Here is a 14,047-nt window from a genome sequence, read left to right on the forward strand (position 1 = left end):
TCCTGTCTCCCCACACTGTCTTCTATGTTTCTTGGACGGAATGTAACTGGTCTTTTTCGTTGCTCTGCAATGACATTAAAGTTTATTGATTGATTGATTGAATGACATGAAATGATATTGAGCGGGATATCGACTGTATTATTTACGGTGGTCATAATGTACCTACCATGTATAGAACACATTGAACATTGAACACAAGAAATGGTAGAAATTCCATTTATGCCCATGTACTTTCACCATACATAACTATATAAAAGATAAAAGGGCCTGCAGGAAAATATAAATACAGTACGCAAAAATTAACTTTGACGGAAAGTCCAACTTAAGATAAGTTTTCTGATTGTGCTTCAGCTTCAGATGCCGTCAAGAGGGGTAAGTACTCATAAGTACTCATTCATTCGACTTTTGAACTATAATCTATATTGAACTTGCGGTATCTACAATACAATTTGCGATATTTCAACGACAAGCAGGTGAAAGAGACATATTTAGCCGTCTAGCCCCATAGACTCCCATTCAATCTGGACTCGCCTGTGATCACCCCCAGTGGATGTCTAATGGAACCACAACCAAGATCGGTACAATGGGGCGTATAGGAAGTGCCCAGGCTCTTCGTAGACGGGCTCTGGTACAGTCCCTTGGTGAATGTCTAACGCCTCGTACCCACTACCTCCGTTGACTGATCCCCATTGCGTTTGAATGGGGACGGACACGCAATGCATTTTTTATTTATTTTCAGTTTTTGAGGAGGTGCTTCAAAGATGCAAATGTTTCTGCAATAATTCAAAATCCAATGGAAAAACCCGTTGGCTTTTTGTCAAGGGAATCCAGGGCGAGGCTCACTTCCGGGTTGGCCAACATACGTCATCCCTCCACCACTCTACTGTAAAAACACATGTTCAAATTGATGAATTGATCAGCAGAGAAATAATTTGTCCGCAAAGACGGTGACGTCGCTTAGCAACAGAAGACGCTGGGGTAGACAAGTCACCGGACTACTACCCATGCAAGTGAACGGAGCGTTTCTGATTATGGTATAGATTTCTCCTCAGATTAGGCCAATAAACCAATGATAAAATAAAAATAAAAACGCTCGATCAAAGGCCCGGCCCGAGTATAGTGGTGGGAAATATCGGCCCGACCCGGCCCGCGTCGGGCTCGGGCTCGGCAGAGAATCTAAACACTGACTGGAACTACTTAGCAGGTGTCTGTAGGCCTATATCAGGAGTTAATGCACGCCCTGCAGCCAATCAGAAAACGAGTATTCCCCCAGACCGTGGTCTAAACAATATTATTCACGAGTTATAATCAACCCCTACAAATCAATATTAATGACAACCCATTAAATACGGCATGATTTCTAGATGTCATGGCAACGTCCGCTCGCAACACTGGACTTGCGAGGCATCGACGCAGACTTTCATTCACATAGCCAAAAACAAGAGAATACATGGCTAGATAAAATAAAAATCAAGACATACAATTCTAAAAAGAACAGATGAAGCAGCAACCCTTTTTTCCTTCCCTAGAAATTGTGACAATACACGGATAGATTAAATGCAGGTGCGCTGCTCTGTAGGAAGGAACAGAGCAGCCCACCTGCATTTAATCTATCCGTGTATTGTCACAATTTCTCAGAATCAAAGGTGAAAGTAGAAACGGGTGGCCAAAAGCTGTCATATTGTTAGTTATCACAGTCAATTTTAAGTAGAAACGGGTGGCCAAAAGCTGTCATTTGTTAGTTATCACAGACAATTTTCAACAATGAATGATCTGTACGGAGCTCCTTAAGGGACATTAGGGAGAACGCTCCCGGACAGAAACTTAGTTCGGAAGTCGTACTTAGTGACACGACAAATACTTCCAATTGAAATACAAAATTTAGAAAATACGTGTCCGTGATCACGTTTCAATAGATTAAATAACGTGACAGTGTCACGTATTTTCGTGGGACCAGGTTCGAGCGTGTGCATGGGTTGAATTGCGTGTGTCTCACGCCGAATGCATGAGACTTGAGAGCCCTGTACTTATGTGACACAAACCAGCACCGCAAACGTTCTCTCCCGCTTGAGATTACGTCTTTCTTTATAGGTTCATGGGTCTGATGCGCCGATTTCCCATGGTGATATTTCAGGAGATTCTCTGGCATCTTCGACAATTTGGCTATAGATTGTCTCATTACACTCTAAATAATATAATTATAGCCTAATTATATATATAGCCTATACATATATAGATATATATATAGGCAATATATATATATAGCATTTGTGGTTTTGGCATAAACATAACTAGTGTGCACTGTACCATCTGCGCACAACCTTTCTGAAGCCTCTCTCTCGCTCTCCCTCTGTCCCTCCCTCTCTCTTTCTCTCTCTCTCGTAGCGTTTTGTGGAGCCCGTTAATTTTCTGAGAACACTCCCATTCAGAATGCATTGGTTTTTTCGTTCTGTGTAGCACGAAAAAAGTCGGACTATTGTGCTCTGGAACACGATTCAATAGATTAACGTTCGTGCGCATGAGCACGAAATCGCGTGATACCGGGTTGAGTATTTAAGAAGATGTACCATGACACTAGAGGAAAACTGTTCCTGCAGAGGTTGTTACCAGGTAAGTAATTACATAGTGGTAAATCGAATAAACCCTTTCTAAATGGTTCTAGCTATGAATAATAACTAAGAAAAAGTATTTTATTGGAAAGTACTATGCTAATTTCTAGATAGTACATCATTAAACTTGGGCTGTTACCAACGTAAACCTTGGATAATAGGTGTTTCTAAGAATTGGTTGCCTAATTTCCTAGGAAGTACACAATATCGGAGTTATTACCAACCTAAAACAGTTACAACTACACGCTACTTAGTTGAGTTGATGGGTAATAGTGGAGGTTTTACTTAGTACTTCAGCGGTAATTCCTCTGTATTTACCTTCTTAGTACCAGTGCTAATTACACAGTAATACACTATAATTTACCGGATAATTCCTCTGTATTTACCTTCTTATTACCAGTGGTAATTACCCAGTAATACACTATGATTTACCATGTATGTACCGGGTAAATACCTAGTAATTAGGGGACTGTAAAAGGAAGGGTTACCCAGACACTGACAACGTCTCTCCAAACTCTGTTTGTGAAACATGCGGACAGTCTAGTGAGACTGCCAGCAGGCAGCAGCAGAGAGATGTAGCGACCTCGGTTTATTTCTTCAGCTTTCACATACACATAAACACGCACACAGGGTGCTTGGTCTTTTTATTGTTTTGTCGTTGTCTGTTAAACCGCCAAGTGGAGCGACGTGTCTGGGAAGCTGGCCTCTTGGTCTGAGCATGTGTGGGCATTGCTTCTCGGCCTTTTGGCTAAAATCAAGTGTAGTATGTTCTTATCAGTGTTATCTGTTACTTAAAAACTTCATCAAAGATTTCATTGTCTGCTGATGGAACTGCGACAAGGTAAGTGGTATTTTATCGTCTTATTTATTTGGTATTTATTTGGTTTTTGCATTTTATTGCTTTTACCTGATTTTTAGTGTTTTTAAACACGTGGTGTCTTCACCATGTCGGTAAACTCTACCGGCATGAGGAGGCACGACAGTGTATGTTTTAAATTCAAAGTAGTAAATGGAACCATGATACAGACCTCCCGGCTTGATTTTTCAAGAAAGCTAATTCAAGGAATCCTTAAATTTACACCGAAGGACCGGAATTGCATTCTAACTCTGCCCTTCAACAAAGGATTTGATGTAAGCTTCCAGGCCGCAACAACCTTGAATGATTTCTGGACACGATATGAACCGGTAAAAGACCAGTTTTCAGCATTTGAAGTGGAGAGACTTAATGACAATGCTATTAAAACAGTAATTGTCAGGATGTTCAATGAAACGGTAAATGCTGATGATATTTGTTTATGGCTGGGTAGATATTGCACTGTGAGGGCCCAGGCTACCAAGGTGAAAGATGAAGATGGCATCTGGAACTGCGCATGGAGGGTCCCCATTCAACAATGGCGGGACCCACATCGGTTCCAGGGCCTGAAACATCTCCCATCCATAATAGCTCTTGGAGAGAACAGAGGCTCCATACACTACCAGGGGCAGCCCAAGCTCTGCCGCAAGTGTTGCGAGCAAGGGCACCTGGCAGAAACATGTGAAAAGGTTGTTTGTGGCAAATGTAGAGAAATTGGACACTCTTTTGAAGAGTGCGCCAATGGCAGAAAGTGCAACCTCTGTGGAGACTTAAACCACCTCTTAGAGATTGTCAGAAATCCTTTGCCAACAAGCTAAAACATGTGGCAAACAAAGTGGCGGTTGAGAGTGGACAAACAATTGTACAAATTGAAAAAAACAGGCTTGAAAATTCAAATCTCCCGCCAAGCGCTGTAATTGGGAGAGAGGTTGGGGGCAAGGCAGGAGATGAGGAGGGGCCTGGCCCCACCAAATGGTGAGGCGGAAGAGGGTGGTGCAGGCGGAGCTGGGCAAAACTCCACTTCGGACTCGAAACCGGTGAAACCGGGAGTCTCGTAACAGTCAGCCTGGATGAGGAGTCTGAAGTGGAGTCCAGTGAAGCCTCCCTCCCAGGAGCCCAGCCTGGTAAGAGAGCAGTGTGGGAGTTATCCTCTGAAAATAACGGAGCCTCAGAGAAAAGGGGAAGAGCTTGCTCCTCAAACAGGTCATCTGTGGAGGAGTCCAGAGTCTTCCCCAACAACTCCCCCAACACTCTCTCTTTTTTACATATGGCACTACAGTCAACCCCAAAGGACTCTAAACCAAAGGACTTTAAACCAAGCTCGAGTCTGGGAGGGGAATGAAGGGGAATGAATAACCCCAGACCGCTTTTAGTCTTTTAATGCATAGCTGTCTTTTAAATACCATACTCATGATCCTCACCTTTTCTACACTCAATTTGAGAAGTGTGAAATCAAGAGTTAGAGCTCAAAAGATTTTATCCTATCTAAATAATTTTAAGTCAGATGTGTTTTTATGGCCACACAATCTCTGTGGAGCGGTTCAAATTAAAACAGAAATGACGGCGTGGCCATTTTAATCAAGAACCCCTCAATTCTGGTGAAGGGCAGCACTGTGGTGAGAGGCGGTCGGGGATGATTTTAAAGTGGACAAGACGTCGGTTTTATCGCAGGGTTTATGCAGGGATTTTAAACTAAAAGACTGTTTTAAAACCTTGCATCCAAGAGAGGAGGGCTTCAGCTGGTTCAGTAGTGCCGGTTTCAGAGACTCTCGCATTTTTACCAGAGACTGCCTGCCAACCGATGCTAGATTAACCCCTGTCTTCTTCTCAGATCACGCTATGCTATCCTGCACCCTTTCACTCTCTTCAGGTGTGACTAAAGGTAGTGCTCTGTGGAAACTGAATTGCTCCCTGCTAGAAGATAAGGATTTAGCCAGCCAGTACAAGGAGCAATTCAGTCAATGGCAGTCCCTCCAAGGCTTTTACGAAACACGTGCACTTGGGTGGGAAATGGTGAAGGGAAAGACACAGACTTTTTTTAAAAAGCCAGGGAAAAACAAAAAAAACAAGGAAAATAGATGCAGAGTGGGGCTGCAGAAAAGACTACAACGGTATTTTAAATTAACGCAACAAGGTTTTGATTTTAACCAAGAAATTTGATTAGTTAAAAACCAAATGTTGATTTTATCAGAAATCACATGCAAAGGAATTATAGTTAGAAGCAAAGAACAACACATGGAAGAAGGAGAAAAATGCACTAGATACTTTTTAAAGAAAATCATTAACAGTGGGGAGGGTATTTTTAAACTTAAAAAAACAAATGGGGAACAAACCAATATTGACAAAGAAATAATGGAGGAAGTAGAAGGTTTTTTATAGAGATCTGTACAGCGAAAAACAAATAGAAAATGAAGCAAAAAACTAAATCATAAACAACATAGATATAAAGATAGGTGAAAGTGCATTTTTAACCCGTGATTTTGACCTTTTAGAACTTCACAAATGTTTGTCGAGTTTTTAAGGGGGAAAGTCGCTGGGGAAAGACGGGCTTCCACTTGAATTTTATCTGACCATCTGTGACATTTTAGCACCTGACCTACTGATGGTTTTTACCAACTTCCAAAGACTAGACCGACTACCAGACAGCTTTAGATCAGGGATTGTAAAACTACTGTACAAAAAAGACGACAAGACCAATAACCCCTTTAAACGTTGACTGTAAACTTTTTAGCAAACTTTTAGCAAACAGAATGTCCGTGGTTTTAGGGGATGTAATCCACCCGGATCAAACCTGTGGCATGTCGGGGAGGAAGATCACCGACAGCCTCGTACTGATTAGAGACACCATCTGTTATGCGAGAGACAGAAACATCAGACTAGTAGTCCTAAATTTAGATTTTGAGAAAGCATTTGATCGGGTCTCGCACCAGTACCTATTCCAGGTACTGCAAGCTTCTGCAAGCTTCCCAGAGAGGTCCTAGAGTGGGTGGGATTGCTGTATAGGGACATCACCAGCAAATTTCTTGTTAACGGGCAACTCACAAAAGCAGTAGATTTGCACTGCGGGGTCCTTCAGGGTTGTCCGTTATCTGCCCTCCTCTATGTGGCATGCATAGAACCACTGGCACAGGTCTTGAGAAGGGACCAATGGATTAAAGGGGTGGCCATACCGGGCAGTGGGGGACTTTTTAGCAAATGTGTTTTATTTATGGACGACGTCAACATTTTATGCACAGACCTTTTATCAGTACACAGAACACTGGACTAGGGATGGGCGATATGGCCTAAAATCCATATTGCGATATACATTGCAACCTATTGCGATAACGATATATATCACGATATATAAATCATAATAGAACCATTTCAGAACAGGTTACATAGACTCTAAGGAAAGCCAAACTGCTAAATGTATAAAACAAAAGAAAGAAACTTAGTAGGCCTATGTCGTTTTGAGAACATTGATTGTGCAAAACTGTAATCATACAACATAATGTTGTAGCTGCAGAGACTTTAGCAAAGAAAAAAATCTTCTGTGTAATGACGAATACTTCTCTCAATTAAATTAAAACTGGTGTCTTGTTAATAAAGAAACGGATACTGTGAATTAGGGAAATACGTATTAGGCCTGGCTATTTTAAATAAAGAAAAATCTTCCAAGTGTGTGCACAGATACTTGATATTAAAACATAAAAGTGCAAAGTGAACGCATACAATTTTAAAATGAACATGAAATGAGGGCAATCACCAGCTCCTCCGTTTCGCTTTCAGCCATATTTGCTTAGATGACGATGATGCGTTGAAGCCGGTTGCAGCTCATGGCTCTTTAAATTTCGCGGGTCGCGGATGATGCGTTGCAGCCGGTTGCAGCTCGTGGCTCTTTAAATTTTGCGGGTCGCGGACGATGCATTGCAGCCGGTTGCAGCTCGTGGCTCTTTAAATTTCGCGGGTCGTGGATGATGCGATGCAGCTGGTTGCAGCTCGTGGCTCTTTTTAAATTTCGCGTGTCGCGGACGATGCGTTGCAGACGGTTGCAGCAGTTTTTTATTTCCTGTGGTGGTCCAAGTGGGAGAGACTGAAGAGAACAGAAATGAAGAAAACAAAAGAAAAAGGGGGGAAAGCAGTCCCAGACCTCCACCTGTTTTTAGGAAGCAGATATGCTACAATTCACATAAAGCTTGCAATGGCCCCATCCAGAGAAAACAAAACAACAGCAATGGCACGATTCTGGATTGGGTCCTATCTGAAAAAAATCCCGTTTTATATATCAGATCATAGAACACCAGTATCATTTAACTTGTCACAATTTTACTTTTTTTTAAAACTTTTTAACCTTGACAACGAGGATTTGAATGTTTTAACTAACCATCGTTTTATAATCACGGAAGTGCAGGAGCGGGAACCAGTGAGTCCAGTGCGTGGGCTAGCATACGGCGAGCCCACAACAGTCTGGCACAATGTGAACCATCCTGCCCTCTCCAACAGACTCCGGGACCTGTCATGGATGGCAGCTCACGAGATCCTCCCAGTCAGGGCCGTCATGCACTCCCGGGGGATGGCTGCATCCCCAACCTCGACCAGGCTGTGGCGCGCCTGAGTTGGTGAGGCACCTGTTCTGGGAGTGCAGCGCTGCTGGAGACCAGTGGGCAACGGCCGGCTCCCTGCAATTCCCGTACTTACCAGCAGGGGAGGCCCTGACAGCCCAAATGGTGCTGTATGGGGTGAGCCAAAAGAGTCAGCTACCACCAGACTTTCCCAAGAAATGGCTCACCCTAGCCGCCATAAAAGACGCCATATGGGCTTCCAGAAAACTGCTGGTAAGAAAGCACATGCAGATCCCCCCCGTGGCTGTGATCCGGATGGCCGCAGCCAGTGGCGCACAAAGTGGGTATGCACTATATGCGGGGGGCACAGGGGCGCCGCACCAGAGGGGGCGCCAAAGCGATGGAGGTAAAAAAAATTGAGTCGGCATTTTCTGTTTTTAACAGCGTTTGTGTAACAGAAGGACGTCACTGATAAGGCGCCCCCCTGCTCTTTCGCATCCCTCCCCCCCTCCTCCCCACACGGCGCTCCAGTGCCCCCTCGAACACGCCCTGGAGGCGAGCGCCAGATCGACTTCATTTGAACCGCATTGTCATCTGATGACACGTACCTCAATATTGAGAGGCAGAGAAGAAAGCCCTCAGGGTCACAACATAGAAAAAGAAAGATTGGGAAGGAGAAAGGGTGCACAGGGATGAAAGAAAGCTTTTCAAAGTGGTTGAAAGACGTTTTTATCAGTGTATCAAGAGGAGGCTTGTAAATATTCAGTTTAGCTAAATCTACTACTAGTAGATTATTATCGTATCTGATTTGAGACTGAATCGTTCTACACAGTATTGCGATGCATCGAAGAATCGATTATTTTTCCAACCCCTATTGGTACCTGTACTCCAACAGTTCTAACAGAGTCTATTGTTTTGCATGTAAGGTTTTTGGTGAAGCTAGAGTTGCTGCCTTGTGGTGGGGTATAATAACTGGCAGTGTCTTTCAAAGATACTGAAGCACCATGAAAGAAGTGGTTACCACATAAATGCTTATCTGATGTGGAAAGAATTGGCATCCCGCTTATGCCTAGGTAAAACTATTGATAGCGAATTGCAGAGAGCCTGTTGACTCGAGTGATCGACTGCATATTCTTCCTTGCAGAAAGAAACCTGCCACTGAAGGGGACAAAATGGAAATCCTAGAAATGGAAATTTTCTGGGTATCCTTGATCTCATAGCACGTTATGATGTTACACTGACAGAGCATCTTAGAAAGGCTGCCTCTAAAGAAAACACCGGATATCTGTCCCGGTGCACTCAAAATTATTTTTTTGATTCAATATCAGAGGGTGTTTTAGGTCAAATTTGTGCCCAGATCAAAGAGGGGGGGGGGGGGGGGGCGCCTGCTATGTGTCTGCATACCCCCCAGAAAGTAGGCAGTTGCGCCCCTGGCCGCAGCAACGGTCCAAGTGGCCGGTGCTGCAGGCGGCAGGCCTAGGACACAGCCACAAAGAAGAATCGCCTCTGTGCCCATTCGGACGAGGGAGTCGGAGCCACACGCGGAAAGGTCGAGGCAGCGGCGGCCTGGCTCTCCGGGAGAGGCAGGTTGGAAGGAGCAGAGGGGCGAGGAGATCCTCTGAGCCACAGGTCCCGAGAGACCAATGCTATTGGAGAGAGAGCATGATGGGGTTTTTTATTTTTTAATTGGGCTTCCTCCCGTCCCTGCACAGCTGTTAGCCTGCACCTCCAGAGGGTCCCCGTGCTGTGGAAGACGTCCTGCCTCGTTCCTGTACCTAAGAAGCCGCGTCCCAACGGCCCTCAGGACTACAGACCGGTGGCCCTGACGTCCTATGTCATGAAGACCCTGGAGAGGCTCATCCTGGAGCAGCTAAGGCCTATGGTCAGGCCCTTCACTGATCCACTACAGTTCGCCTACCAGCCCCGCCTGGGAGTTGAGGACGGCATCATCTACCTGCTGAACAGAGTCTACACTCATCTGGACAAGCCGGCAAGCACTGTGAGAGTCATGTTCTTTGATTTCTCCAGTGCCTTCAACACCATCCGTCCGGCTCTACTGGGTGAGAAGATGACTGCGATGGAGGTGGAGGCCCCCATCGTGTCCTGGATTGTTGATTACCTGACGGGCAGACCACAGTACGTACGCCTACAGAACTGTGTGTCTGACAAGGTGGTCAGCAACACTGGGGCCCCACAGGGGACTGTCCTCTCTCCCTTCCTCTTCACCCTCTTCACCTCAGACTTTAACTATTGCACTGAGTCCTGCCACCTTCAGAAGTTTTCTGATGACTCAGCAATAGTTGGCTGCATTGAAAAGGGGGATGACCGTGAATACAGGACTGTTGTGGACAACTTTGTCACTTGGAGTGAGCTGAATCACCTGCAACTCAACGTGACAAAGACGAAGGAGCTCATTGTGGATCTGAGGAGGGAGAAAACAGCAGCTGTGACCCCTGTTTCCATACAGGGGGTCCCAGTGGACACTGTTGAGGAGTACAAGTACCTGGGGGTGTACTTTAATAACAAGTTGGACTGGTCTAGAAATGCAGAGGCTGTCTACAAAAAAGGCCAAAGCCGACTCTTTTGCCTCAGGAGGCTGAGGTCCTTTAACATCTGCCGGACGATGCTGAGGATGTTTTACGAGTCTGTTGTAGCCAGTGCAATCTTCTTCGCTGTCACATGCTGGGGCAGTGGGATGAGGGTTGCAGACACCAACAGACTTGAAAGACTGATTAGGAGGGCCGGTGATGTTGTGGGGGAGGAACTGGACACCCTGACGACCGTGGCAGAGAGGAGGATGCTGTCCAGGTTTCAGTCCATCTTGGACAATGTCTCACACCCTCTCTATGACACACTGGCCCTGCAGAGGAGCACCTTCAGCAGGAGATTCCTCTCACCCAGATGCACCACAGAGCGCCACAGGAAATCTTTCCTGCCTGTGGCCATTAAAATTTACAACGCCTCCCTTAGAATGTCAGACACCGTCCCTCTCTGTAATCTCTGACCTCAAACAAGGACTATAATTCTTGCACCTTTTGCACAATACTGTACAATTCTTTTTGTACAGTGCTGTCTTTTGTGTATGTATGTATGTATGTATGTATGTATGTATGTATGTATGTATGTATGTATGTATGTATGTGTATATGTATATGTATATGTATATGTATATATATATATATGTATGTGTATATATGGTGTTGTATATATATTTATATTGTCCTTAAATGTTTTATTTGTATTTTTTGTTTTTCTTAGGTTGTATCTTTTATCTTTTGTGTATGTATGTGTATTTATGTTGTATGTATATGTATATATATATATATGTGTGTGTGTATGTATATGTATATATATGGATATGGATATATATGTTATATTTTATATTTTATTCTTAATATTTATTTATTTATTTATTTATTTGTGTATGTATATCTGGAGTTCGTGACAAAAATAATTTCCCTCTGGGATTATTAAAGTATTTATCTATCTATCTATCTATCTAACCATGTTTTTTAAGCATCACAATGATTTTATAAAACAACAATGTATCCATGTATTTAATTATATTTATTTACCTTTTTATTCACAATGTGATGGTTTTATACTTGTTGTTTGATTGAAATGTTTTTAATTGTGTATGCTTTTAAAAAACAATGACCTGTTAATTGTGATATGAATGTTAAATGAAGGAACTGGTGTCAATAAATATTTTCAAACGAAAAAAAATCTGTTCTTATCTGTTTAAAGGCACCCAGTGCAACTTTATGCAAACATTCAATGAAAAATAAACATTACATTTCTAGTCTTTTTTACACGTAGTAAGTTTCAATAACTCCATACCATTACATATCGACATTCAAGGAGCAAAGATGAGACGTCGTTGTGTGGTGAGAACTGATAGAAAATCGTAAACAACAACAATCGCCGGTGGGGAGAAGCCATTTTTCCATTGACTGGAAGCCTGCTTTATTTATTGTAGGTTACAAAAAATAAAGAAAATGGCGGCATTGTTGTTGTTATCGATTTTCTATCAGTTCTCACCACACAACGACGTCTCATCTTTGCTGCTTGAATGTCGGTATGTAATTTTATTTTTATTTTTTATTTAACCTTTATTTCACCAGGAAGGTCCCATTGAGTTACAGTAACTCTTCTCACAGGGAGTCCTGGCCAAGACAGGCAGCAGAAAAGAAGTTACAGAATTTGCACAAGGCCACACACACACACAAACAAAGTACACCACAATTGACACTATAATGCTAAAATTACACTTCATAACAGGCTATATAAAAACAAGCTAATACATACAGCTAAAGAAAACAAATTAAAAATAAATAAAAGGCATCAGGTTAAAAACAGTTGCAGTGTTCTTTTAGAGCTGATTGTAACATGTTTTTAAAGGTACTGAGTGGTGGGAGTGATTCCAGCTTTAGAGTGGCTTGAAGTTCATTCCAGACCTTTGGTGCATATGATGAGAAAGCTGTTGTACCCAGTTGTGTTCTTGTTAGTGGTGTGGTTAATAACATATATTCTGATGACCTTGTTTTGTAAACACTGTTATGGAAGGAAAGCAAATTTGAGATGTAAAGGGGTAGTTTACCCATTAGTGCTTTCGCAATAAAAATCAGTGCATGTAGTTTCCTTCTAAGGGAGAGGGAGGGCCATTGTACAGCCTCATACAGAATGCAGTGGTGAGTTCTAGCTGGGGCACCTGTGATGAAGCGCAGGGCTGAATGGTAAATTACATCTAGTTTGTTTAATAGCGATGAGGAAGAATGCATATAAATGAGGTCACCATAATCTAATACTGATAAGAAAGTGCTCTGCACTAACCTTTTCCTTGCTAAATGAGGAAAACACTTTTTCATGCGAAAAAAGAAACCTAATTTAGGTCTACGTTTTTTTAAAAGGCTCACAATATGGACCCCGAGAGACAGCTTATCATCAAGCCAGATACCTAAGTATTTATAAGACGATACTCTCTCTATTATCGTACCATCCTGAGTTGTTAAAGTGATGTTTATTGGAGAGCGTGAACGGGTAAAAATCATTGACTTAGTTTTTGTAGCATTTAGTACCAACTTTAAGCTTACCAGAGATTTTTGTACTACACTAAAAGCAGACTGTAAATAAGTAATTGCTTCACTGACTGATGTGGCAGATGTATACATAATGGTATCATCTGCGTAAAGATGAATCTTTGTTTGCTTTAAGTCCCTACCTAAATTGTTTATATAAATGGAAAATAAAATGGGGCCCAAAACTGACCCTTGTGGGACACCCATTTTTACTTCCAGCAAAGATGAGGTACAGTTATCCAATGCCACACACTGAGTTCTACCACTCAGGTAATTAGTGAACCAGCTTAATACAGTGGTACTAAAGCCTATACTTTGCAATCTCTGCAGGAGAAGGTGATGGTCCACAGTGTCAAATGCTTTAGAAAGGTCAATAAATAAAGCAGCACAAGACTTCTTGTTATCTAAAGTATGTAAGATATCATTTGTAACTGAGGTTACAGCAGTAATTGTACTATGTCCTTGTCTAAAGCCAGACTGAGTGGGATTCAAAATGGAGTTGTCAGATAAGAAATGTTTTAGTTGCTCATTTATGAAAGACTCAAGCAGTTTGGCCAAGACAGACAGTCTGGAGATTGGGCGATAATTATCTAAAACCGAAGGGTCTCCACTTTTTAAAAGTGGAAGGACAAATGCAGATTTCCATGACTTTGGGATAGAACCACAGTGTAGACTAAGATTGAAGATGGAGGAGATAGGGTCGGCAATCAAATTCGCAGCAGTTTTAAGAAAATATGGCTCAATCTGGTCTGGCCCAGCAGACTTTTTACAGTCCAACCCCAAAAGGGCCTTTTGTACTTCCGCCGCAGATATTGGAGTGAAGTTAAAATTATTTAGACTTTCATTAGATGAATCAATGATGGAGGTTCCACTATCCATGGGGGTGGCTGGAAGTGTTGACTGAGTATCTCTTCCTGCATTAATAAAGTGCTCGTTGAAAGTATCTACCATGCTTTGTTTACC

At 42.7% G+C, this 14,047-nt stretch overlaps 1 pseudogene; it reads left to right on the forward strand.

Moving 5' to 3' along the window:
- Nucleotides 1-3,337: 3,337 nt before the first annotated feature.
- On the forward strand, nucleotides 3,338-3,466 carry LOC130372917 (U2 spliceosomal RNA; annotated as a pseudogene).
- The last annotated feature ends 10,581 nt before the right edge of the window (nucleotides 3,467-14,047 follow it).

This window comes from Gadus chalcogrammus, chromosome 19, assembly GCF_026213295.1.
Source record: "Gadus chalcogrammus isolate NIFS_2021 chromosome 19, NIFS_Gcha_1.0, whole genome shotgun sequence".
Lineage (NCBI taxonomy): Eukaryota > Metazoa > Chordata > Actinopteri > Gadiformes > Gadidae > Gadus > Gadus chalcogrammus.